The sequence below is a fragment of the Bos javanicus genome, chromosome 16 (genome assembly GCF_032452875.1).
Source record: "Bos javanicus breed banteng chromosome 16, ARS-OSU_banteng_1.0, whole genome shotgun sequence".
In the NCBI taxonomy this organism is placed as follows: domain Eukaryota; kingdom Metazoa; phylum Chordata; class Mammalia; order Artiodactyla; family Bovidae; genus Bos; species Bos javanicus.
The window spans coordinates 42922671-42948547 of NC_083883.1; the positions used below are offsets into that span (position 1 = coordinate 42922671).

Below are 25877 nucleotides of genomic sequence, written 5' to 3' on the forward strand. Positions count from 1 at the left end.
TCTTACTCTTGGGCTGAGAGATTCAGGCAGAAATTCAAAATGAAGTATTTTGAGTCGAACAGCTCCGTTTTCTCCCGATGTGCTGAAGTGGGGATATTGTACCCTTCTCCACTCCCTGGTTATGGATCTCCCCTTTGGTGAATTCAGCTCATCTGGGTGGGAAAGAGATGAAAGGAAAGAGGAGGACTTGGTCCCTCCTTGGTGCCACTATCCTAAATCCTAATACCCCAGCTTCTGAGAGTCTGCCACTTTCTATGTGCCCCAGCTATGTGCCTGCCATCCAGAATTCCAAATTCTTCTCGGAGACCAGGATACTCCATCTCAGGCAGGGAGGCTGCAGATACACTGCAGACACGGTGGCAGAACTGCATCAGAATCACACAGATGGGGTGAAGCTGAAAGTCCAACTAGCTCAATACAGAAACTGACACCCAGGAAGAGAAGCCTAACATAATTAGCTGTGCATCTACTGTGTGCAAACACCCTCTCATATATCAGCCCCGCAGGGGAGGCTTTATAAGTTCCCCATTTTACAGAGTAATAAACAATCATAGAGGTTAAGTGACTGTCTTGTGGTCACACAGCTTAATAAGGGGTGGAACTAGCATTTGAACCTCAGGTCTACCAATCCTAAAGCCTGTGTTCTGTTTACCATTCCAAGCATTCTTGGAGTTCCTTGAGAACTGAGGTGTTGGTTCTCACTGAAGAAACCCATTGCCTTTTAGCAAGACTGCAGCATCCCCGGAGAAGGCAATGGCACCCCACTCCAGTACTCTTGCCTGGAAAATCCCATGGACGGAGGAGCCTGGTAGGCTGCAGTCCATGGGGTCGCTAAGAGTTGGACACAACTGAGCGACTTCACTTTCACTTTTCACTTTCATGCATTGGAGAAGGAAATGGCAACCCACTCCAGTATTCTTGCCTGGAGAATCCCAGGGATGGGGGAGCCTGGTGGGCTGCCATCTATGGGGCCGCACAGAGTCAGACATGACTGAAGCAACTTAGCAGCAGTAGCAGCAGCAGCAGCATCCCCATAAGACCTGAAATCACACAGGTCTCAGCAATTCACCCTTTGGTAGGTTTCAGGCAGCTCAGGGCATGATGCAAAGGAAGGCTCCAGCAGTCTTGGAAGCCTGGCCTTCCCTTCAAGGAAAGCATGGGTGTGACAGTTAATTTTGTATGTCAGCTTGACTGGGCCATGGGATGCCAGCGCGTCCGTGCTAAGTCGCTTCAGCCGTGTTGCTTCAAGTCCTTTGAGACCCCATGGGCTGTAGCCCACCAGGCTCCTCTGTCCATGGGATTCTCCAGGCATGAATACTGGAGTGTGTTGCTATGCCCTCCTCCAGGGGATCTTCCCGACCCAGCAATCAAACCCATGTCTCTTATGTCTCCTGCATTGGCAGGCAGGTTCTTTACCACTAGCACCACCTGGGAAACCCCATGGGATGCCATGCATCTGACCAAACATGATTCTGAATGTACAGACTGTGTAAAGCAGATGATCCTCCCTAACACGGGTGGGCCATATCCAATCAGTTGAAGACCTGAATGGAACAAAAGGGCTAAGTGAAAGGGAATGCTCCCTGCTGACTGCCTGAGCTGGGACATTGATCTTTTCCAGCCTTCAGACTCAGACTGAAACACTGGCTCCTCCTGGGTCTCTAGTCTGTTGGCTTTCAGATGGGAGGTTACATCACCAGCTGTCCTAGCTCTCAGACCTTTGGACACAGACTGGAACTACAGCATCAGCTCTCCTGGGTCCCAGCTTGCCAACTGCAGACCTTGAAGTCTCAACTTCTCTATCCCTCTATCTACCTACCTACCTACCTACCGGGGCTTCCCTGGTGGCTCAGATGTTAAAGAATCTGCCTGCAATGCAGGAGACCCACGTTCAATCCCTAGGTAGGGAAGATTCCCTGGAGAAGGGAATGGCAACCCATGCCAGTATTCCTGCCTGGAAAACTCCATGGACAGAGGAGTCTGGCAGGCTGTTGTCCATGGGGTCGCAAAGAGTCGGATATGACTAAGCAACTAATACTACCTACCTACCTAATTACTTAATCTACATCCTATTGGTTCTGCTTCTCTGGAAGAGCACTCACTAATATAATTTCCCTAGAGGGTAAGTGTGAGTGAAGCAGGGAGCCCCACTGTAGCATCTGCATCCTACAACCCTCCTAGAAACTTCTCTCAAGAAGCCCCAAGTCCTACCCAGAATCTCAGACAAAAATGGGAACAGAGCTAGTAAAGAAGCTCTGTTCTCCAGAGCTCTCCAAATCCACAGAAGAGTGTGGCTGGGTGACTTTCTGAGCCTCTCCCCCAAGAAGACCCTAAATCTACTACTCCCATCCTCCCTGCCCCAGCCCTGAGGAAGTCTGGCTTTGCAGCTGCAGCTGAAGCAAACACGTGTACCTACTTACTCCCCATCAGACCTCCTGCCCCCCAAGAAACACCATCCTCAGTGGCTAAATGTGCCAGCAGAGGGCAGGAAACTTAGAGTGACCCCTTCTTCCCCAAAGAAAATCTGGGCTTATTTATTGTAAGCCCAGGTAGGGGTGGGAGAGGGAAGAGGGTTGGGAGGGGGGCTCTATGTGGGAGCCTGTCCAGACCCCTCATTTCTCAGAGACCAGGCTGCAAAGATGGAGCACATGAAGGACGGCTGGGCTCCCCAGGCTGACAGCTGGTGAGGAAACTGCGGGCACTGACTCGTAAGCCCAACAGCTCGATATATATCAGGCAAACAAGCTTTGATCTCATCTATATATCACCCAGGGAAACATAGCAGCACCAGAGAAACCAACATTAATTGTCACAACAGCCTAGGTTCCCCCCATTCCACATGTTCTGTCTCTGGTGGGCTCAGTGGAACAGAACTGGTCCCCCAACAGAAGGAGGGATGTCTGGAACTAAGAGCACCAGGGCCTGGTTTTGGGGAAAAAGGGCAGCAGCAGTCCTGAGTTCAAACTCTGCCTCTGCTACTAGCTGGGTGGCTTGGGCAAGTCTCAGTTTCTTCATCTGTAAAATGGGGTGGTGACACCCTGCTTGCTGAGTCACGGTCATGAAAAGCCTCAAAGATGAGAAGTGCCCCAAACCCGGCCCATGTGCATAGGCAGGTTGGCAAGTCAGCTAGAACTGACTCTTATTCTTTGCTACATCAGCTCTCCTACCTAGGTGACGCTAGTGGGTAAGAATCTGCCTGCCTAAACAGGAGGGTTCAATCCCTGCCTGGATTATGAAGATCCCCTGGAGGAGGAAATGGAAACCCACTCTAGTATTCTTGCCTGGAGAATCCCATGGACAGAGGAGCCTGGCGGGCTATGGTCCATAGGGTTGCAAAGAGTTGGACACGACTAAAGTGTCTTAACACGCACACACACACACATCAGCCTCAGGCTTTAATATGGATCAGAAGCCGGGCAGGCTTGTTAAAATGCAAACTCCTGGGCCAGGCACTAGATCCCATCAATCATGCTCAGGGGTGGTACCTAGGAACCTGCATTTATACCACCTCCCATGTGATTCTTTTGGAGGTGGTTCAGGACTATTCTGTGCAATACCCTGCTGCCTTGGCCACCCTCCCAGTTCCCAGTGGCTTCCTCCATCAGATGACTTTGCCTTTGGCCTTCCCCCTGCTGGTGCTCACACTAGCCTCTCCTCAGGCTAGTCCTGCCTGCCCCTGACTCTGAGGATGGACTCAGGCTTCTGGATCTCTGGCCAGGACTCAGTCCTCCAACAAAGTGCCCCTTCCTCTGGCCCTGGGAGGGAAGAAATGATGACATTCAGGTCTGCCATCCAGCTCTTCCTGGTGGGGCCAGGCAGAGAAAGAAAAGAGAAGACCCTGTGCAAGGGGCTGGCACAGCACCAAGCTGCTGTGTGCTGGCACCGGTGCTTTGCTTGTGGACTCATCTGACCCAGCCTCAGCTCTATAAGGCAGTTTTCAGGAGCGGGCTGAGACCTGAGCCTCTGCTGGCCCAAGTCAGAGCCTGTCCTTTTAGCCACTGAGCTCCACTGTTCAGAGTATCTCACCCACTGACCCACTCTTGTCCCTCCCTCCCCACTCTGTTCTGCCTGCACAACTCAGGCTTTAAGGCCCAGACCCACCAAGCAGTCTTGCATCTCTGAGAACAAGACACAAAAGCTTAATAAAACCAGCAATATTTACAGAATCTGTGAAATACAGCCAGGCCCCCAGACACCCCTCACCTGAAGGATCAGAAGGTTCCTGAAAACCCCCCACTGCATGCCTGGACCCAACTGTCCAGGTTGCTTCTTCCACCACCTCTCCCCCTGGCTGCTGCCTGGAACTCCAAGAAAGCAGGAGGGCCCAAGGGGCCCAGCAACCAGTCCACTCCCCAGCCCCCAGACTGCTGGATTAATAAAAAATAAAAAGATCCCCACAAAATACAACCAATAACCATGGCCATAAAAGCCAAATTGGATTCCTTCCTGGCTGATGAGCTCAGAGCCCTTCTCTCTCTCTGAGACCCGATTAACAAAAATGTAAAACAATTCCCCTTGTGTCTCCTCTCCAGCTCCAGCCAGCGCTTCCTGCGAGCTGAAGCTCAGGGACAAGGGAGGAGGCATCAGCAGGGGATGGGTCCTGGGGCAGCAGTGGGACCTGCCCTGCCACCAGCCTGCTGCGTTACCTAGAACAAGTCACTGAACATCTCTGGGTGGTCCCCCATCTGTCAGATGGTGGGTAGGGAGAAATGCTCTCTAAACCCTCTGATTCTTAGCTGTTGCCCAAGATGGGGAGACGGGGAAAGGAGAAGGGGGTCCCCTTCATCCCTATTCAGAAGTTAATGTATAACTGGGTGGGGGCACACTGTGGGGTCCTGATAAAACATCAAGCCAAGAAGCAGGAAAGGCCAAATAACATATGCTGGGTGGATGCCGTCAGCTTCGCTGGGACATAGTAGGTGGTAACCTGCCAGTTCTTAGCTCTGGGGAAAGCTCCAGAGACCACTGCCCCATCTTCCCCTCACCATACACACCCAGATCTCATCTGTGGATCTGGGGACACTGCAAAGACTCTTCTTGGCCCCATACCATGAAAGAAAAGCTTAAGGGTAAATTGAAACCTGAAAGAAAGCAGACACTGCAAAGTGCTCAAACCCATGGCAGGGAATGCGGGACACTACAACTAGTTAGGGATGGAGTTCTAGGAAGGGGCTCTACCCCCAGCCTCATTGCTCAGAAAGAAAGTGAGGAACCTTAGGAGGAACCTACCCTTCTGAGCACTGGGGGCACCCCTAGCCCCTGCTGCCAGGGCTAGAGGAAAGCCCAGGAGGCCAGCACCCAATGAAAGTGCACATCAAGGAGATGCTGGCAACCGCCGGGGCGCTCACATTCCCAGCCTTGATCCTGACCTTGATCCTCTCATCCTGAGGGATTGAATGATGCTGCATCTCTGCAGCAACTTAGAGCTTGTAGATGATTTTCACACAGGTTTTCTCGTCTCAGGAACTATTTCCAATTTGCAAACAAGAAAACTAAGGCTAAAAGAAGTAAAGGGAGTTATTTGAATCTGATTTCTGGTAAGCTCAGTCCCAATCTCACTATCTTAGGTTTTGAGTCTCACATATTGGAAACTCTCAAGAGTTCTAGAGTCAGCCTTCCCAATCTCCACTGGTGCAGGGGCATATCCCCCCACCTTCCACCCCAGTGTCTGTCCCCAGGAGTCATTCTGGCCACAGGCACAACCCTGGCTCCAGGGAAGGGAGGAGAGAAAAAGCACCCAGGGCTGACTCCCAACTTCACCACCTTGGGTGCGTGTGCTGTCACTTTAGATGTGTCTGACTATTTGCAACCCGAGGGGCTGTAGCCCCAGGCTCCTCTGTCCATGTGTCCATCTCGGGTGTCCAGATGGAAATATACCTTCAGTGCCTGCACAGGGGAAGGGCTTCCTGGCTATCCTGCTGATTGACAGCTCAAGTGCATATAGTGGAGAGGGAGGTACACTTGGTACCCTCCACACCTGGGACCAGAACAGAGGCCCTGGCAGTGTGGGAAGGGAGGGTCTGACGCTGGCCCTCAGCCCACCTGCCATGATGGTGCAGCTGCCTGTGGAGACAGGAATGGAGGGCTGGAGATGTGCTGCTAGAGCAGAAGGTCCAAGAGGAGAGCAGACCCCCAAGTAGCACCTCTCCCCAACTCTGCTGCCTCTCCCATGAAACATTTGGGAGACTCAAGGTCCCAGGAACTCATAACTGCTGCTCCTGGCACCAGGAGCCAGGAAAAACCTGACAAAACCACCCAAGCCCCAGAATCTCCAGCCCCTTCTGTCCCCCTCCAACCCCACTCAATGGTGCAGTGTTATCCCAGCTCTCACAGGAACCTTCCTCAAATCCTCCCACAATAATAGGGCTCAGTTTCCTATTCACTCGTGACCTGGGGCTAGTCTTTATTCCTTCGAGAGCCTCAGTTCGCCTTTCTGTAAAATGGGAGGGCTGGACTAAATGAGATTTTAGTTATTTCCTAGTTCTCTTACTTTGGAGTCCTCAAAAAGCCAGGACACAGAACTGTGATAACAGAGAAGAGGGGGTGGCTCAGGGCTGGGGGAGCAGTTGGGAAGGTGAAGAGAGCTGCAGACTTTTGGGGGTGCTGGGGCTGCAGCCTGCATCAGCTTTGCAGTCTCCTGAGTTCCAGGCCTTGCCACAGCCAGGAACTAGAGGAGCCCAGGGGTCAGAGGGTCCTGCAGGACAGGGTGGGGGAGGGGTGTGTAGTGAGAGGGCAAGGTTCAAGAATTCAGCCAGACTACCTCTGCCTAATCCTGAGCTGAAGGGTCTTCCAGTGGACAAGAACAGTATTCTTTGCCTTGTCAGTACTTGGGGTCAGATCCTGCCAAATCCAGGCTGAAGTCAAAGTCCATCAGCCCCACTCATCATGAACACATTTACATACTCATTCATTCATTCACTTGTCATCCTCATTTGCTCACTTATTGGTACTTGCTAAGGACTTTCTGTTAAACCATCATTATCTTCACTCTGGGATGTCTTGAACTCCTTTCCTCCCCAAGGCTCCAGGAACTTTCCCACCACAGATTTATTTTCACTCTCATTAATGCCCAAGAGTGCCCTCAGCTGACACAGCCCTCTTCATCACAAATTCCTAACTCCGTTACTCTGAAATCACCCACTCGAAGCCTCTGGAAGAGCAGGTCACCAAGTCAGGAACCCTTGCAGGGAACATGCAGCAGCTACTAACCTGTAACACCCTTCTGCAGCCAGCCTCTTCCCAGCTTCTCCGGTTGGAGAAAGGAAGGGTTCCCCCCCCCCCCAACTCTGGCTGCTGAGAAATCAAAGCCTGATTTCTCTCTAGCTTAGCTGAATGTCTCTCAGGCCCAGATTGCAGAGAAGAACCAAAACCAACATCCTGCCTTTGTGAAGTCACAAGATGATGTTTTAAAAACCAGAAAACAGTATTTCAAACAGAAAGTTCGCACATATGATTATGTCCAGAGGGATGCAAGTCCCAGCTGTATCGACATGGGATGAAAAGGGGAAACTTCTGGATGAAAGCCAGAATAACCCTGCCAGTCTGCCAGATGTTGCCTGCATCTGGATCTCTGAAAAGTGATCCGTTCAGTGAGTTGGCTGTCAAGGAGCAAATGGTCAATCCATGTCACCCTGTCAACCAGGACTCAGCCCGAGCCCACAGGTACAAACTACCCAGATTACTGAAGGATCCAAAAGGTAGTTTGATTTCAGTCCTGTTCATCTGCAAGGACCCAAATCAAGGCCAAAGTGTGAGCCTCAGTCATTTTATGGCGGTCATGATCGTGGTACTGAGTCCAGCTTGCCTCAGTTTGAGTCCTGTCTCTGAGGCTTACTGGCAATCTCTTTAGTCTCTCTATGCTTCACAGTTCTCATCCTTAAAATAGAATAATAATGGTAGCTATCTCATAGAGCAGGGCTTCCCAGGTGGCACTAGTGGTAAAGAACCCGCCTGCCAATGCAGGAGACCTAAGAGACCTGGGTTTGATCTCTGGGTTGGGAAGATCCCCTGGGAAGAGGGCACAGCAACCCTCTCCAGTATTCTTGCCTGGAGAATCCCATGGACAAGGGAGCCTGGCAGGTTACAGTCCATAGAGTGGCAAAGAGTAGGACACAATCGAAGAGACCTAGCCCTGCATCCGGAGAAGGCAATGGCAACCCACTACAGTACTCTTGCCTGGAAAATCCCAGGGACAGAGGAGCCTAGTGGGCTGGCGTCTATGGGGTCGAACAGAGTCAGACACAACTGAAGTGACTTAGCAGCCGCAGCAGCCCTGCATCTCATAGAGCAGGTGTGAGGATGCACTAAGATAATACCTACAAAGCCCAAAGCCTGGCAGGCAGTAAACAGTCAAAATATGTCAGCCATTATTATAATTGTCATTATTACCAGGTGATCACCCTGCAGAACTCTCCCAACTAAGAACAGGAGAAATCCTCCAGGACAGTGCAAAGGCCGATACCGTGGGGAGACAGGGATGAAACACTCCTCCCCCAAACATCCTAGGAACACTAGTCTGCTACAACCGTTCCAACTCCGAGCCCCATTTAAGCTGCCTTCCCCCGAGACAACAAGATCACCACATTCTCCTTCATGACAGGAGTGGCTTCCAGCTGGCAGTCATGTCTCCTCTATTAACAAGGTTTGGCAAAGGACACATCATCCAGGTGCCAGTGTGTGTGCTGGATGCCTCGAGCAGATGGCTGGGTGGGAATGAGCTTTCGCTACCACGCCCCCTCTCCCACCAAGACATCAAGCCGGGGAGGGCACCCAGATGCCACTCAGAGGAAATTTCCTTCTCACTGTGAAGTGACCACTTGCCTGGATCATGTTCTCTGAGCCCCAGAGGACACTTGGGTCCCTCTTCCACTTCTGCTGGGGAACCTGAGTGACCTCTCACTTACCCATCACCTCTGGTCGAGGCAGGGGGTGTGGGGCAGGCCTGGGAGACTCTGGTGGGCTCTGCAAGGACAGAGACTGAAGTTTTTCCACTTCTGCATGCCTAGCACACAGTGAGGTGCTCAGGTAGACATTTGTGGGGTGGGGGATTAAGGAGAAGGCTTTTTCTGGTAGAGGAGATTTAAGCCTCTGGACATTGTCTCCCAGGTCGTCATTTCCCAATTCCAAGGAATGCTCCCTATAAGAGACTTGGATGGTACTTGCTGGCATCTAAATTCAAGCTAATCCTTCCCATTGTCCCCACCACCTCCTCATTCCCAATGGTCAAGTTCACTGATACAGCAAGACTCTAATCTCCACCCCATGGCCCTTTCCAAATTTCCCAGGTTCTCAGTCTACTTCCCTCAGAGGGAGGAGCAAGGAGAGAAAGCAGGATGCCAGAACGAAGGGTGTCTACAGGGGTTCCACAAGCCTAGCAGGCTCTTTCCCTTGAGTTCAAGGAGAAACATATCCAGACCCTCCGCTTCACTAACATACCAGGAGCTGGGCCCAGGACCCTCTGCTGGGCTTCTTCCTTCCAGGTTTTGGTAGAGGCTCAGCTTCTGCCGCAGAAGGCAATGGCAACCCACTCCAGTACTCTTACCTGGAAAATCCCATGGACGGAGGAGCCTGGTAAGCTGCCGTCCATGGGGTCGCTAAGAGTCGGACACAACTGAGCGACTTCACTTATACTTTCATGCGTTGGAGAAGGAAATGGCAACCCACTCCAGTGTTCTTGTCTGGAGAATCCCAGGGATGGGGGAGCCTGGTGGGCTGCTGTCTATGAGGCCACATAGAGTTGGACACGACTGAAGCGACTTAGCAGCAGCAGCAGCTTCTGCCAGCACTAATGCCAGCAAGCATGACAAGGCCTGGAGGTATAACATAAATAGCCTGCTGCTGCCCATCAGCTTCTCCTTCCCCATGGCTTTGATTTCAAACCTTCTCCCTCTAACCACCAGAATAAACCAGCTAGTGCAGCCTCTGCAGGGCTCCATCTGCCTCTTTCCTAGCTGTGTGGCTTTGGGCAAGTAAGTCAACCTCTCAAGCCTGGGTCCTTCAATTGCAAAGCAGAATAAGCATACCTACCTCCAGGGTTGTTGTGGGGATTACATCAATTAGCCCATGATAAGTTTCCCTGGTGGTTCAGAGGTAAAGAATCCGCCTGCCAATGCAGAAGCCTCAGGTTCAGTTCCTGGATTGGGAAGATGCCCTGGAGATGGAAATGGCAACCTACTCCAGTATTTTTTCCTGGGAAATCCTATGGACAGAGGAGCCTGTAGGGCTACAGTCCATGGGGTTGCAAAAGTCAGACATGACTTAGTGACTAAACAACAACAAAGCTTTCAGCAGAGTGCCTAACTTGTGGCAAATATTCTGTACCTTCCCGTGCCATTGTTCACGTGGATGAATGCAGGCACCTGTGCAAATCAGCAGGGTTAGTCCTGATATCAGGAGTATGTGGAGCAGAAGACTTGGCAGTGAAAACCGGCTACATCTCACCTCTGTGCTTGGAAGGGACTGTTATGTTAACTGCCTGCACCTGTTCAACCCCCTTCATTGGGTGCTTCCCATACACTCAAGGAGTCTAGCCTGGCCACATGGCACACAAGCCTGGGATTCTGAGATTCAGGCTCTGCCACCAACATGCTGTGTGATGCTGGGCAATTCACTAACCCTCTCTGAAATAACTTCCTGTCTACAGACACCTCTTGCAGCCCTAATCTCTTGAGTTAAATCATTTTTCATAGTCCAGGCTTCACAGTGGGGCTCCTGCCTGAGCCTATCCCCCAGGCAGACAGGTCTGGGTTCTCATGGTTGGGGACAGAATCCAAGATGTAAAGGTTAAGACCCAGTCCCAGCCCCAGTCCAGAAGCCCTGAATACCAAGCCTAGGATGGCCAAAGCTAAACTCCACCCTTACACCTAACCCAACCGGCAGAGGAATTTACACTCTTTTGAAAATCATCACATTCATGGGTTTCTTGACAAAAAATATATACTGAATGAATAGCAGAAACTATGCAGGAAGAAAGTCAAAGTTGCTCAGTCATGTCCGACTCTTTATAACCCCATGGACTCTATGATCCATGGCATTTTCCTGGCCAGAATACTGGAGTGGGTAGTCGTTCCCTTCTCCAGGAGATCTTCCAACCCAGGGATCAAACACAGGTCTCCTGCACTGCAGGCAGATTCTTTACCAGCTGAGCCACCAGGGAAGTCCAAGAATACTGGAGTGGGTAGCCTATCCCTTCTCCAGCAGATCTTCTCGACCCAGGAATCAAACTGGGTCTCCTGCATTGCAGGCGGATTCTTTACCAGCTGAGCTACCAGGGAAGCCCTAAAACAATGCAGGGTACTGGACAAAATAAGGGTTCTTGGTTCACGCAGATGAAAATCTGACCCCAAGTTGGCCCCTTCTAGCTGTGTGGCCTTAAGCAAACCTCTTCACTTCTCTGAACCTTGGTTTCCCCACATATTAAATGGGGATAACAATCCATATGCCATGAGATGATTGTGAGGTTGAGACAGATCGAGTATAACACTTAGCATGTGGCACACAGTAGATACTCAATGAAAGGCAGTTATTATCGGGACTGCTATTACAAGCCTGCTGCACCCACTGTAAAGCAGAGGAAGCAAGGCCATCAGTCCTGTTTGGTGCTCATTTCCAGAGTCCTGACTACCACAGACACATCCATCACAGTCCTCCCACCCATCTACCTTCCAGCTGGTGTGGAGCGGGAGCAGCCGTCTGGTCTCCCCCATGGCCAGGCAGAGAGTTGAGCTCACTGCGGGAGGTTCTGCCACCTTTCCTGGACCAGTTCTGGCAGCATCCCTGCCTCCAGCCTTAGTCGAGCAGCTGGAGCGAGCATCGCACTGTCTTGCCTGTGAAATGCGACTTTTGGAAAACATGCGTATTTGTGAGTTGGTGCGTGTTTCTATTTTGGGCCAACACTGCCCTCTTTATTTATTTTCCCTGGGCTTTGCGTTTAGAACCCAGCTTGGAAGGGTGTTTTGACAGACTCTGACACCGCTCCAGGCTTCTCTGGCAGGAGACACGCTCAGGTTGGGGGAGGGTGGGCAAGAGGAGGAAGATTTCAAATAATGAGCCCTCTGCCTTGACTAAGAGTAACAGGCAATCAGACACCCCTGCCTCACTGTCCCAGCCCTCAGCTTCTCCATACGCGGGTGGGGGAAGAGTGTAAGAGGTTCCGGTGGGAGAAAAGAGGGGAGAGGGGGAAAAGGGACCAAATAACCAAATCAGAGTTTCTAGTCATCATAGAGCTAACAACATTATCAATACCAATAACATCAGTATCAATGACTGCCACCACCACCACCATTTTGGGGTGCCTATTTTTATGACTAAGAGTGGGCTTACTGATTGCCCTTAGGGAAACCACCTCATCTTTTAGCATCTTGCTTTGCTCATCTGTAAAGGTGATTTTTGCAGTCCCCAGCTTATGGGGCTGTGAGAAAGGGTTGCTCAGCCAAATGGTAGCGATGACTATCTTCCCTCCCGGCTGCAGATCCTGGCCGGCTGCCCACAGCCAGCCTACTTGGTAGCGTCTTTGGGACTTGGAGCTGATGGCCAAGCCTCTACCCACCAGGAACAGCCTCTAGAGCTGCTCTCAGCAAGGCAGTCACGTCTCTGTGGTCATTTGCAACCAGCCTAGAGTCTGCCTTAAGGGAGGAAGGGTCTTAGACAATTCCATCTGCCTTTGAATGACCAGGTGAGTGGCAGTGGAAAAGAGGGGATGAGGGCTGTCGTTTAGTTACTAAGTTGTATCCGACTCTTTTGTGGCCCGAAGGACTGTAGCCCCACCAGGCTCCTCTGTCTATGTGATTTCCCGAGCAAGAATATTGGAGTGGGTTGCCATTTCCTTCTCCAAAACTATCAGGGAAAAGGGCTTAAACCAAAATTCCAAGATCCTGAGGGTCAGGCAATCCAGGTTTTAGTCCTGACTTTTCTACTCATTTATTCGTTCATTCACTAATCTTCCACCAGCAGAACCAGGGGTTTATGCAGAGGATAAAGTGACATAGAAGCAATGCCTGGCCCAGTGGAAATAGCACTTCAGTGACCATTTGAATATTGTGACCTCATGAATATTACTTGACATCTCTGGTCCTACAAAGGAAGTCATCTGAACATCTGTTGCTCAGGAGACAGGATGCCTTCACTGGTGGTGAATGCTCTGAAGAAGGGGAAAACTACCATAAACTCTGGGGTTAGAATCATAATTTTCAGTCCCACTCACACTCAAGAGACTCAAAGAAACACCAGTGTCCCACATTATTAGGGCCAAACTGGGATGCTTGAAGGTCACCTCAACCAGCCTATCCTTGTATAGACGGGAAAGCCTAAGGCTCAGAGAAGGGCATTTGCACAAGGACGCACTGGGAGCCTGTGGCCAAGCTGAGTTTAGGACTGGCCCCCTATTTCTACTCCTTCTACCACTTCACTTGGATTCTTCCTCTCTCAGCTCAGTTTCTGGATTTTAAGGGACTTGCTGTGATTCCAGAACTGAAGAATCCTGGCCCCTCGAAGACTGAGAGGGATCTGGGGTGTCTGGCTCTGGGGATTCCTCAGGGAGGGAGCAGAACTCCCCATGGGGAGGAGGGTCAGAGGTATGGGGGCATGGAGTCCACTTAGAGAATGGAGTCAGCTCCCCCTAAGGGTCAGCCGTTCCACATTGGAGCAAAGACTGACTGGATCAGGCCCAGGCTGCAGGAAAGTTAAGGAGAGAGTGAAGGCAGCTGGGAAAGAAGAATTGGGAAAGACAAAGAGGGCAGTGGTGGGGGGAGGGGGGAGATAAACATAGGGAAGGGGAAGAGAACAGGGAAACAAAGAGACAGAAAGTGCAAACAAAGAATGATGCAGAGAGACGGGGTGTGGACCTTGGTTGCAGGAGCTTTGTCTGGAGTAAGAAAGGGGAGCAGGCATGAAGGTGGTGAGCTGAGCAAAATGGACTCTGAGCCCAGTACCAAGATTCTGTAAGGCTGGGCTTCTGTCTGCAGCTTCCACTGGGCCAGGTTACGCCCTCCATTCAGCAGACACCCTGGTTCCTGACCAGGTCTGCATTGGAGAAGGGGGAGGGGAGGGCTTGCTTTGTGACCTGCTGCTTTCCCCCAAAGGGTGTGTGTGCATTTGTGGGGTAGGGGTGGGGGGCTGTGTCTGCAGGAGGGGGCGATCACTGGGCATCCCTGTGAGTAGCCAGAGATGAGATCTGGAGTCCGAGGCTTAGATGTCCGGAAACAGCAGGACCTGAGTGAAGACATTTCTCTGCTTGCTGGTGCTTGTGAGAAAATGTGTGTGTCCACGTGCTGGTGAATCTTCCCTGTGTGTGCGGACTGTGTGGAGTGTGGGTGGATGTACATTGCGTGAGTGGACTATGAATCTGTGCGGGGATTGTTTATAGGTGTGTGGTTTGCGGGTAGATCGGTGTGCGTGTGTGCATGGACTCTGCGTTGGTGTGTGCCTGGGTCCGTGGCACGTGGGCGCGCGAGACGGGGTTGTGAGTCTCCAAGGCCGCCTCCAGGCGCTGTCCGCGGTACTGACCCCGGGCCTCTACGGGCGGGACCTGCGCCCAGTCTCAAGAGGAACGTAGGGCCAAACCGTGCAGCAGAGAGGAGGCGAGGAAAGGACGGCTCCTCGGAGGCGCCTTCCTAGCCCAGCTGCGGGCCTCCCGGGGAGTTGGGAAAAGTTCTCCCACGGCGGGGTTGGCTCACAAGAGTGGGCGCCACTCGCGCCGAGAATCTTTCCCAGGCCCTCAGCTCCACCACCACAGCCCGGCTGCCCACCCCATCTCCACCCTCATTAGCGCTCTCGGCAGAGCCCGCAAACCCTCTCGCGCTCAGCTTCCAACGCCCATCAGGTGTGCCCCAGAGCTCCCGCGCTCCGGACTGGACCTGTGGCCAGGTTAATTGGGCCCGAGGACTCCGAGAATGTCCCGCCGAGAGCATGAGTGTGCTCTGGCAGAAAGTGGCTGGAGAGGAGGTCATTAACCTTTCCCAACCCCCTTCGTGAGCTCCAACTGGGTGAGAGCCTGATCCCTGGCGGCTTCAGGCTGATGCTCAACTTTTGGAATCAGTTGTACTCCCGCGGGGACTTGCAGGGGACTAGAGGTCGGAAGCCTCGCTGTTTGTGGACATTAACCTGGCTGGTGCTAGGGTCCCGCGGGGAGTTGGTGCGGAGCTGGAGCTCGGCCGCGGGGGGCGAGGGCTAGCTCTGGGCTCTGCCCCCTACCAACTGGCTTTCCCGGAGGGTCCAAGGCCCTCCTCCCGGGCTGGCTGGACAGCGGGAGAACTTCACGTACAGACCCGCGCAGGCCAGGGTGGGGGCTGCGCGGATGACACCTCCCCCCTCCGAGCCATGCACTCCCCAGCTCCGAGACGGATGGTGCCCAGCGGCCGTCGCACTCACCTCGGCTGGCCAAGCTGAGCTGGTTGAGCCGCGGGCGCGGGAGGGAGACGCACCGGAGGGGCCCAGGGCTGCGGCCACCTTGCCGTGCGGACTTGTCCCGTCGCGGGAGTCGCAGAGAGAAGCTCTTAAGAGCTGCGAGAGGCCAGGGTTCCCCGCTCCGCTCCAGAGCGCACAGACGGTGCACTGCCGGGTGTGTGTCTCATTCCCCAGCGCGCAATCCGGAGCTCAGCTTGCTGCCGCCGCCTTTTATTCGCCGCCCGCCTTTGTTTGGGTCCGGGCTCCTACCACCGGGCGCGGGGGTGTGAAGGGTAGGCTCTGGTGCCGCGCCGCCCCCCAGACCCTGGCGCCGCCGGCCTCCACGCCGCCGGGCTTTGCGTCAGTAGCCGACGAGGGCCTGCGCTCCGCCGCGTGCTGCTGTCTCCGAAGCCCGCCGCCAGGCGCCGCCGTGGCCGCCGCTCCCCCTGCGAGAGCCGCGCGATGGTACAACCGGGCTCCCAAAACCCGCAGGAGGGGGCTGCGAGCGGCGCAGCGACCCCTGTGGGTCAACCCTCGACTCTGCAAAGGGCCCAGACCCGGCCCCCTACCCGGCCGCTGCCCCTTTTCCTAGGTTCCCACCTCTCTCCCCGCCTGCACTCTTCTCCCCGTCCGCCCAGTCTTGGCAGGTCACCAGCCTCCTGGACATTCGAGGGCATCCCCAGGTCCTCTCCGGAGGGAGCTGCCAAACCCAGGCTCCTGGCACCGTCCCCTCCTCTCTCCTCCATTCACCTCTCTGGCACTAGAGCCCAGAGCCATGCCAGCTCCCGGACCGGGCTTCCCTCCAGCTTTAGTTCACGATCTGCCTGTACCCCCTCGTTCACCGGCCATAAGGAGAAGGGGCCAGACCTATTGCCTGGCTCATTTCTCTGCATCAGTAGAGAAATACTCAGCGGACATTGACATTGGGGCCACCCAGGGAGAACCAAGGCGGGGAGATGCCTCAAAACAGGACCCGCTGCCAGCCCCCAGCGGTGGGCTGGAGGGGTTTTACTTATTGAAGCTCGAAAGAAGGGAAGCCATTGTTTCTGTTGTGTGAGGGGTGAGCCAGGTGTTTATCATACATCCTCTGAGTGTATGCTGAGAGCAAAACAGGAAATGCAGAGGTGGGAGAAAGGCAACCCCTGCCTCTAGAAAGTGGTGGTCGTTTATTCGCTAAGTCGTGTTGGGCTCTTGCGACCCCATAGACTGTATAGCCTGCCAGGCTCCTCTGTCCATGGAATTCTCCAGGCAAGAATACTGGACTGGGTTGCCATTTCCTTCTCCAGGGGATCTTCCCAACCCAGGCTGCCTCTAGGAAGTTCCTAGCTTATGGGGCAGATAGAAACAGGGTTGAATTCTAAAATGAAGCACCTGGGAGCTCAACCCATATCCATTCCACAGCCCTTCTTTTTAAAAGAAGAAAACCAAACTGGGAGCACCTCTAATGCCACAGGGCTGAGTGGAGCTTCTGTTTGTTCCTCATCTGCCACCCCTGCTCTGTCTCTCTGGTGTGCAGCCTCCTAGCTGTACCCACTGGCTGACTGCCAACTGGACACATTGGTATTTATGATTCTGGATGCCCTGAGAGCTCATCTATGCAAAAGCAAATGGCCCGAGCCGGTGTCCCTACCCCAGCACTCACTCCCTATGTACTCAGGATCGTCGCGGGAGTCATTGCCAGGCTGGCCAAGGCTATCAGGGAACTCACAGTGGTCCCATCTGGCCTTGAAGACATTAGGGTTTAGGAAAGCTCCTGTTTTAAGGGTACCACCCTGAGCTGTGAGCAGGGAGAGACAGGAGACCTCTCCGGAGAAGTGGAGAGTGTGTGTGTATTACAGCCCCCAGATCAGAGGCCAAATCTGACACATGAGCACAGAAGAACAGACTCAGCACGGCCATGCAAACCTCTGGCCCCTCTAGCCACATCCGAGGGAAGGCAAAGAACCCGGTGCCATGGGAGAGGGTGGGAAGAAGGAGAACAAGGAAAAGATTTGTTTTTAAGGGAGCACTAGGGGAGACACAAAGTGTGTTCCCAAGCCCAGCTGAGAGCAAAGGGTTTTCTTTGCTGGGTGAATGGCTTACTCTTTTCCACTGGTTTGAAAGCTGCTTCCAGGAACCTCCTCAAAGTTCTCCAAGCCTGTGGCACTGTTGTTCCTCCCAGTCGGACTAGTCCACAGGGAGTGACATTGATGCGCCCCATGTGCCACCCTCAGCCCATGCCTGGGGACACAGCCCTCACCTCCCTGGGAACTAATTTTAGCAGATTTGGGTCCTACCTTCATGCTGTCTATGTGGGCACAGCTGTGGCCACCTCGGTCACACCCTCCTCAGAGCCCTCCCTGGCATTCTAGGACCTCCAGGTGATCTGCGGTGGCAGCTGGGTTTGCTAAGCCCTTGATGGGGGATCCTCTACAAACAGAAGGTACAGAGGCAGAGGCTCAGTGGAGTGGAGGAGGAGGTGGGGAGTGTAGTACCCAGGAACACTGGAAGGATGCAATTTTCTCAGGCCATCAGCGGGGTTTTAAAAATGCAAATGGAACCGGGCCTTTGAAATATGCCTGCCATAAAGTGGAACTGGTGGTGGCAGCAGGAGCTGGCGCTGGTGTGGAAAGTCATGAGAATTCCCTCCTGGCACCTCATCCTCAGACTCCCTTCCCTCTATTCCAGGAGAGGATGCTTCTTTATAGGAGCCTAGGAATGCTGGACCCAAAGATCCCTGCCCAGCGTCAGGGCAACTCCCTGAAGCCCTCTTTCACTCAGGTATTACTTAAAGATGACTCCAGTAGTCAAATGACCCACCCAACCTCAAGGCTGCAGAGAATGAGGGTTAATGTTCCTCTGCCCCGCCCCCCACCCCCAGCCCTGGCTGTTGAAAGTTCTTCCAGGTCTGATTTAAATGTCTCTTGGTGCTGATAAGCTGCTTCCCCTATTCTCTGTCTTCACGACTAATTGAAAAGCCTTCTTTTGTTAGGAGATGGTGCCATAAAGGGCTGCTTTGTCCTTAGCTCTGATCCCTTTATTTCTATTTTCTCTCCAACTGTATCTGAAGCAGGGCCTCTGAGCCCAGCCTCTGATACTACTACCCTCAGTAAAGCCATATTTCTGTTCTATCCCTTACCAGCTCTGTGACCTTGGGAAAGTCGCTTCACCTTGCTGAGACTTAATCATCTCATCTATAAAATGAAGATGATAAAAGTACCTATCTCACAGCAGTGGCTAAAAAGTTTTACTAAATGAGATCATCTCAGTGCAAAAATAGTACTTAGCACAGTGCATGGCACAATCTAAGCTCTAAATATTAGCTGCTGCTTCTTCCTCCCTCCCCCTCCGTCTCGACCTCCTGCTGTTTCTTCTCCTTCTTATTACCTGTTGGGCGAGAGTGACCTACAGATGAGCATAATACCTCTTACTTCTTCACCCTGACCCTGGCAAGGGGGGAATACGTACAGATTAAGTCCTCCCACTAGATGGCTGAGCAGCTAAGAAGAGTGTATTCAGAGGGATGGGGGTGTTTATTCTAAAAAATGCTGTAGATTAAGGCAATTTCTCCTTTGTTCCCACATCAAGGAATAGAGTAACTACATTTGTACGTGTTTCTCTCTTCAATCTGCTAACACACCAAGTTTGGCCCCAATCCAAAGAAATTAGAGATTTCCCTCTAATCTCACCTTCTCCAGGGAGCCACTGGGTAGAGGTAAGTGAACTGGGCTGTGCTGTAAAGAGGTCTAGATTTAGGAATCTGAGTTTGATTTTCCTATGAGTCTTTTATTAATTGTATGGCCTTTGACAGGTCATTTCACTTCTCTGAGACTAGTTTCCTCAACTGCAAAGTGGGAGTAATAGTGAATTCTGCCTATAATATGCCTGCAGTTATCTTTTCAGCAGAGATGGAGCACAGATTTATAGGTAACAATTTGATAATTAGTCATATATATATAGTTATATATAGTTAGAGAGCCATATGCTAGATAGAATGATCAATCCCTGTTTCCATGACTTTCAAGGTTGATTGCACGTCATGTGATGAAATGGATGCAAAAGAGCTCAGGAAACATGCCCAAGTTCATAGTGAATGAATTTCTGACTCAAGGTCACGTAGCAAGTCAGTGGAAGAGCTTGGGTTGGACCCAGGCCTCCAGGGTTCAGTCTCGAGCTTCTTCCAAGACACCCTTTCCACTCACCAGTGCCCTTCTCCCTGAAGTTCTATTCAAGAGGTGAGTATGAGTTTATGGGAGAAGAGGATATAGGGGCCAATAATTCAAGAGATGACAAAGGGGTCTGGAGAAAGGTGATAGGGCCAGACTAGGGCGGGGGTGCTGCAGAAAGGGCCTGGGGAGGCTAGACAGATGGCAGCCCATCCCTCCTGCCTCCTCCAGAATCCTGCAAGCAGCAGGCTTAGCACTCCTTTCCCAGCCTTGCCTGCCTCCTCCAAGGAGGAGCCTGTGCCAGAGTGAATACAATCCAAGTTATTAATTGCCTGCAACAATTAGTCCCAGAGCCTGGGCTTGCAGACACCCCAGCTCTGAAAGAAGGAACCAATTACAGCATCATCAGTATTCACACTGCCACATAATCCTCTCCCAACACGATGGTCCCCTCATTCCCCATCCATGTTTCTAGGGGCCTTTGCTCTGACTTCAGCATCTGGAGAAGACCAAGTAGAGGCCTTCAGAAGTGAAAGTCAGTGAGGGCTGAGATCCCGAGGGGCAGTGCACAAAGCAGGGCTGAAGCACTGGCAGGGAAGAGCAGGACCCTGCCAAAGATATGTACAGTGTGGCATTAGCCAGAGACTGTCTCATTTTGTGGAAGGAAAAAGTATAACCTCCAGGTTGACGGTTTTAAGTAGATTCCCTGCAGGTTTTTTGTTAGAACTGGCTTGAAAGGGAGAGGTCAGAAATACCCCCAAAAGTTCTGGTTTTAATCCCGGCTCAGTCACATACTAGCGCTGTGGCTTTGGGAAAATCCTTTCATGTCTCTGAGCTCATTTCTTTACCTGTAAACTGGCAACAGCAGCCACACCTCCCCAAGGAGGGAATTGCTACACAGAAGCGCACATTAGCCCAGCTAACAGCACAGCGTGAGCTGGAAATACATGGTCGCTATTGTGTTCTGTATAGAAAGAGCCCTAGAAAGAGGTTCCATGCTTTTGTGGGTCCTCTTTCCCTTGGCAGTGGAGTGGAAATGTGGGGAAATGGGGAACGAGGTAGGTGGCGAGTTAGGAGACCTGGAGGCTGACCCCAAATTCGCTATAACTTATACTGTGGTCTTGCTGCACTTTTCATTCTGGCCTCTCGTTCCAAGTGAGGGCATGAGCCTAGATGAACTCTAGAGCCCCTCTAACTGTGATCCTCCAGGAGAATAGGGGTGGAGGGAATGAGTGTAGAGTGGGTAGGAAATATAGAATCCCCAAGTTTAACTGCTGAAAGAATATGAAACCAGTTACATAGTTAAGCCTAGAGTCTGCTGGTTCTTCATCAGTAAAAGAAACCACAAACACAGGAAAAAAAGATCATTGCCTGATTCAGAGCTCCTGGGAGAGGCTGAGTAGAAGTCCCCAAGTGCAGTCCTTTTCTTTGAAGGGTGTTTCAGGACCATGGACAGTAGCTGGTGCCATTCTTCCAAACACCTGAGCCACTGTTGAGGCAAGGGCCAAGGGATGAGAGACATTTTGGCCACTTGGAGGCGGTGTGATGTGCAATGTGAGGAATGCTGAGGCTCAAGAGCAACTCAGTTACACCTGGTGAGGATTTCTGAGTGTCCAATGGGGCTGCCCAAGCTTCTGATGCACCTCTTTGTGTGTGAGCTCTTTTATGACTCAGCATGCAGTGCCAACCCTGTCTTCCCACCCTTCCTGGCTCCTTTGTTTCCTCTGGTCTCGGCTTCCTGGCACAAGTTGGCCAGCAGCTCCCTCTCCCCCTGCCAGGATGGCTGGCCCTCTGGCGCCAGGAGGCAGGCCAACTTTAATAACCCTGACCACTAGGTTCCATCTGAGCCTCTGCAGTGACAGCAAGAAAGAGCTTTTCTGGCATTTTCCCAGTCAGGAATCTGTGCAGCTCTGATGGGCTGCCCCAGTGCCAGCTCCTATTCTAGCACATCCACTGTGGGCAGGGCGAGGAACAATCTGTACCAGAGAACTTGGTGGCCAGGGTCCTTGAGCTGGAAGGAAAGGCTAGTGGACAGATCTTTAGTGCCCAGGCAGTTAAAATACCTTTTAGGCACCAAGGGATTTTGCTAACAACATCAGCACTAATAATAATGAATGGCTGGATGGCATCACGGACTCAATGGACGTAAGTTTGAGTGAACTCCAGGAGTTGGTGATGGACAGGGAGGCCTGGTGTGCCGTAATTCATGGGGTCGCAAAGAGTCAGACACGACTGAGCGACTGAACTGAACTGAACTGAACCATTTATTGAGTGCCAGGCCTCGTACATGCATTACTTCATTTAAACTCACCCCATGAGGTGAATCCTCATGGGATAAGAATCCTCTTATCCTCATTTCCAGGTGTGGCTCATAGAATAAGCTCCTTTAGATCACATAGCAGGTAAGTACTGAGGACTCAACCCCTAGCAGTTAGATTCCATAGCCTGAGTTCCTTACCACATTCTTATTCTGATCTTTCGTTGTTGTTCGGTCACTGAGTCATGTCCGGCTCTTTGCAGCCCCATGGACTGCAGCACTCCAACTCCTCTGTTCTTCATTGTCTTCCGGAGTTTGCTCAGACTCATGTCCATTGAGCTGATGATGCCATCCAACCATCTCATCCTCTGTTACCCACTTCTCCTCCTGCCTTCAATCTTTCCCAGCATCAGGGTCTTTTCCAATGAGTTGACTCTTCACATCTGGTGGGCTGGGGAGGATAAAAGACTTGGTTAAGGTCACAGAAAGAGTGATGAAGAGGATTTGAACCAAGATTTGCCTGATGTCAAAGATGCCACATTTATCTAGTTTACTGCTCCCTGGTGAACTTGGTCCCTGTTGAGTGCCCACTCTCAGAGCCCCTAACAGTGGCACTTAAGTCACATTCTAGGTCTAAAACAACTACACTCATCTCCCTGTTCATCCTTAGGGAAGTTACTGCCTCTCTCTTGGAGCCCAGTCTACCCAAGGAGAGATCCTAAGACAGAGCTCGCGTTCCAGTCTGAGAATTGCTTTGTCTGATGAGATTCACTCATGCCAACTAGAAGGGCCATCCCACAAAAATAGTGGGACAGGTCCCGGGACCCAGGAGGGCAGGGTCCTACCTGTACCTTCCAGGACAAAATATAGGGGCCAAGGCCTCTGGCTACAGACACATCATGGGACTGGCATCCCCAATACAGAATGCCACGTCATCTCCTAGCTTCTCATTTCCCATGGGGAGACTGAGGCCCATCCAGCACAGGGATTGCAGTGGTGTATTTGCTTCCTCTGGGCCACCCCTCCGTGGCCTCTGTGTCCTTCACGACACCGCCGGGTCCTCATTTTGCAGCTGCACGTCTGGGGACAGCTGTTCTTGCTGGCATCCAGGGCCATGTGACAGATGTGGAGGAAGGATGCAAAAGGAATGTGTGAGTAGTCTTAACGGCCGCATGGGAGTAGCTGGGGGCCAGGCCAGCAGAGTTGGCTGTGCCTGGGGATGCAGGCTGATGGCATGTCCTTACCCTCCCCACCTCCCTTCCTCCTCCTTGTTTCCTGTCTATCTCTTCCCTGACATCCCCAAATGCCCCCCTCCCTCCTTTACACATCTTCCTTCCCTTGATAATGGCCACAGTAAACATTGATTGAGCACTTACTGTGTGACAAGCCCATGCCAGGTGTTTTACATGCACCATCTTCTTTAATCGTCACGATAGCCCTTGGAGAGTAATCATCTCCTTTTTGAGGAAAATATAACTCAGAGAGATCAGAGTTTGTAAGGCCCAACTGACTTCTGAGCCCACACTCTCCTTCCTGCTGGGGACAGTAGCACCTCATCACATGTAAGGCAAGAGGGCCAGAGGTGGTGTGGTCTGTTCTCTTTTGGCTTTGGCTTTGGCTTTGGGTGGATTGACTGGCAAATGCTTTTCCTCTTTGTTTTTCCTGTAAAACTCGGAGCTCATTTTTATCTCCCTCCCTGAATTGTCACATTCTCCGTACCTTCTCATCCTTCTATTCCCTTTGTGTATATAGGCAGCCCCCCTATTCCAATACTCTTGCCTGGAAAATCCATGGATGGAGGAGCCTGGTGGGCTGCAGTCCATGGGGTTGCTAAGAGTCGGACATGCTGAGCGACTTCACTTTCACTTTTTACTTTCATGCACTGGAGAAGGAAATGGCAACCCACTCCAGTGTTCTTGCCTGGAGAATCCCAGGGATGGGGAAGCCTAGTGGGCTGCCGTCTATGGGGTCGCACAGAGTCGGACACGACTGAAGCGACGTAGCAGCAGCAGCAGTAGCATATGGGCAGCCCAAGGTCAGCCTACAAAAGCCCTGAATCTAAGCCTTGCCTTCTACTGGACCTTATATGGGGGGCTAGAGGAAGCCAGAAGAGCTCTCAAGCTCACAGGAAGCCCTGATGATGCTTGATATTCCCTGAAAGAGAGTCTGCTGCTCCAATCTTTCCATGCCCCCACCCCATCCCATTGCCTGCAGGACGCAGTCCTGACCCTGCATATGGCCTTTCTCCTCAATGGCCTCTCCCCAACCCTGTCATCCAGCAGCCCCCTTCCTCACCCCCAGAAGCCCTGAACTGGTCCTAGTTGAAGAGTTAACCTGTCATCTCTCAAGCACACCAGGCTCCTTCGTGCCTCTCAGCCTTTACTCACAACCTTCCATCTGCCTGAAATCCTCTTTCTCTTCTTCTGCAGCAGCTGAAATATCTCTCATCCTCGAAGCGCAACTCAGGCCCTCCATGATGGAGCCACCCCCAGCCCACCCCACCCTTTCCCACAGAGAGTCTTCAACTCTCTCTCCTCTTTGCTCCTAGAATGATTTCACACATCTATTTCTGCATTTGTCACAGTCTGACTTGTTTTCTATATAAAGTCTGTTGTGTGAGTGTGCATAGGGTGCGAGGTTGTGTGAAGACTCTGTGAGGGGTGGAGGTGGGCACTTCCCAGGAAGAGGCTGGGGGCGGGGAGGGACAGATCATGAGCAGCTGTGGAGCCTGGAGTTCTAGGACCATCTGCTCCAGGACCTGGACACTGAGCTCAGAAGTCAGAGGCAGACATTCTTTTCATTTTAGGAATGAGGCAATTGAGGCTCATGGACTCAGTGGACATGAGTTTGAGCAAACTCCAGGAGATAGTATAGGACAGGAAAGCATGGTGTGCTGCAGTCCATGGGGCTGCAGAGTCGGACACGACATAGCGACTGAACAACAACAAAGACTCATTGAAGGCTGACTTTCCCATGATCATATGGCACTTTATAGAAAGACTGTAGATCTTGGGCTCCCAATTCCTAATCCTGGGAGTCCCCAAGGTCCCAGCTTAGGGCTGGGCTTTGCACACACACTCTCTCTGCACCCAGAGCTCTCTGTCCTCCTTGCCACCTTGATTAGGCAGCTATCGCCATAATAATACTGCATGACAAACCACTCCAAAATCTCAGTGGTGGACTTCCCTGGTGGTCCAGTGGTTTAAAAGCCACCTGCCAATGCAGGGGACACAGGTTCAATCCCTGGTCCCAGAAGATTCCACCTGCTGTAGGGCACTAAGTCCGTGCACCATGACTACTAGGCTTGAGCACCTAGATCCCATGTTCTGCAACAAGAGAAGCTGCCTTGATGAGAAGCCCGTGCACCACAACTAGAGAGTGGCCCCTTCTCACTGCATCTAGAGAAAGCCCACGTGCACAGCAACGAAGACCCAGCACAGCTGAAAAAAGTCTCAGTGGCACTTAACATTAACTTACATGTTACTCATGGGTCTAGACACTGGCTGGAGAGCTCTGCTTCAGGTCGTGAGCCAGCTCACATCTCCATGTGTTATGAAGGAGGCTGTAGGTACCACAGTGAAGTTCCTTTTCCAGCAACTGCAGCAGTGCAAAAAGGACAAGCACAGCCACATAAACACACCCCAAGCCTCTTCTCCTCATTGTATCTGCTGCCATCCCATTGGCCAGAGCAGATCACCTGGCCAAGCTCAGGGTCACGTGGTAAGGAAGTAGACTCATGTAGCCCTGGCAAGGGTGTGAAATGTGAAATACTAATCCAGAGAGTGAGGAGTTGAGGCCAATCCTCAATGCTGATTGAGGATTGAGTTGATTCAATCCTCTATGCTGTGCTTAAGACTCTACCTTTCCTCTTACAGATTCAAACTGATAACTGACTACCCCCTGAAGCCGCCAGACAGGCTCCCCAGCTTCCTTCCCCACAGCCACTAATCACAGAGCCTTCAGCTCACTCTCCATCTTCCCCATAGGAGACATAGCCATGCTATTTTCAAAATAACAGCGGAGAAGAGATGTAAGAATACTCAGGTTCCACGAATTGAATGTAAAGAAGAATAAAGGGACATGGAATTCATTTA

General features: G+C 52.0%; 1 protein-coding gene across 2 annotated transcripts in view; it reads right to left on the reverse strand.

Annotated features, from left to right (window-relative positions):
- DISP3 (dispatched RND transporter family member 3) overlaps positions 1–15591 on the reverse strand; it is a 57912-nt gene extending 42321 nt beyond the window's left edge. For both annotated transcript variants that reach the window (XM_061382732.1, XM_061382731.1), the window contains exon 1: positions 15367–15591. The gene's annotated coding sequence lies outside the window, so the exon portion shown is untranslated. The remainder of the gene's footprint in view (positions 1–15366) is intronic.
- Between the last annotated feature and the right edge of the window lie 10286 nt (positions 15592–25877).